Below are 653 nucleotides of genomic sequence, written 5' to 3'. Positions count from 1 at the left end.
GAAACCCTTATAGTTTGGAACCCAAATTAATCTGAACCCAAAATATAGTTATAATTCCAATCTAATCCTCTCTCTAAGTGACAAAGCAACTTAAATAAATCACTAAGTCGAAGCAGAACTCAAAATCCATTGTCCCAGGGACTAGCTACAGTGGGCTAGAAGGCCTGAACATGGGGGTGGGTCGCTTGCTTTGTATTTCCCCTCTATTTCCTTCTTTTATACACCAACAACAGGTACAGAATCTATAAATAAAGCATTCAAAATAATATTTCTCCTGTTTAAAGCGGAATCATGCCATTATTCCGGAATGGCAGCACTCCTGGACTCCCCTAGGCTTGCCCAGACCCACCTGGCCACCGCACAGCCTTATTTTAAGCCTACAGTGCCTGTGGGTATCTAACTCCTTTCTGTCTACTCAAAGTTTTAATCCTCTGAGTTATTCTTAGTAGCTTGATTGATCAGGCCTGATCAGGCCCGGTCAACTGGTCCTATCCACTCTATTCCTCTCAATTCTAAGTCTCTTAGGTCACCTGATACCTAGGAAATTCTGACTTAGACATTTGAGTCAAAACTCATAGTGCTAGCCACAGATCATTGGGTCTCACTTCTTACTGCTCCTGGATGATGCTATCTCTACTCAATACTCCACAACT

The sequence above is a fragment of the Guyanagaster necrorhizus genome, assembly GCF_019112545.1.
Source record: "Guyanagaster necrorhizus MCA 3950 unplaced genomic scaffold BT62scaffold_7, whole genome shotgun sequence".
Taxonomy (NCBI): domain Eukaryota; kingdom Fungi; phylum Basidiomycota; class Agaricomycetes; order Agaricales; family Physalacriaceae; genus Guyanagaster; species Guyanagaster necrorhizus.
The sequence above is the reverse complement of the archived record's forward strand: the minus strand, read 5'-3'. Positions refer to the sequence as shown.